Here is a 240-nt window from a genome sequence, read left to right on the forward strand (position 1 = left end):
TGCAGCTCAGAGCCGCAGAGCCTCCCTCGCCTCACCGAGGGCGAAGCTCGCCGGCCACTTTCCCCCTGTGCCGTGCTCAGCCGGGCTGACACAGGAGAGCCCGGCTCCTTCTCCCCCCGGCCCGGCCCGGCCCGGCCCGGCCCGGCCCGTCTCGTCTCGTCTCGTCTCGTCTCGCTCGCGGGCGGGTCGGCCCAGCACTGCACGGCCCCAGCCCGGCGGGAGGCGGAGGCGGGGGCAGGT

The sequence above is a fragment of the Gavialis gangeticus genome, unplaced genomic scaffold (assembly GCF_001723915.1).
Source record: "Gavialis gangeticus isolate Ggan-Ray unplaced genomic scaffold, GavGan_comp1, whole genome shotgun sequence".
In the NCBI taxonomy this organism is placed as follows: domain Eukaryota; kingdom Metazoa; phylum Chordata; order Crocodylia; family Gavialidae; genus Gavialis; species Gavialis gangeticus.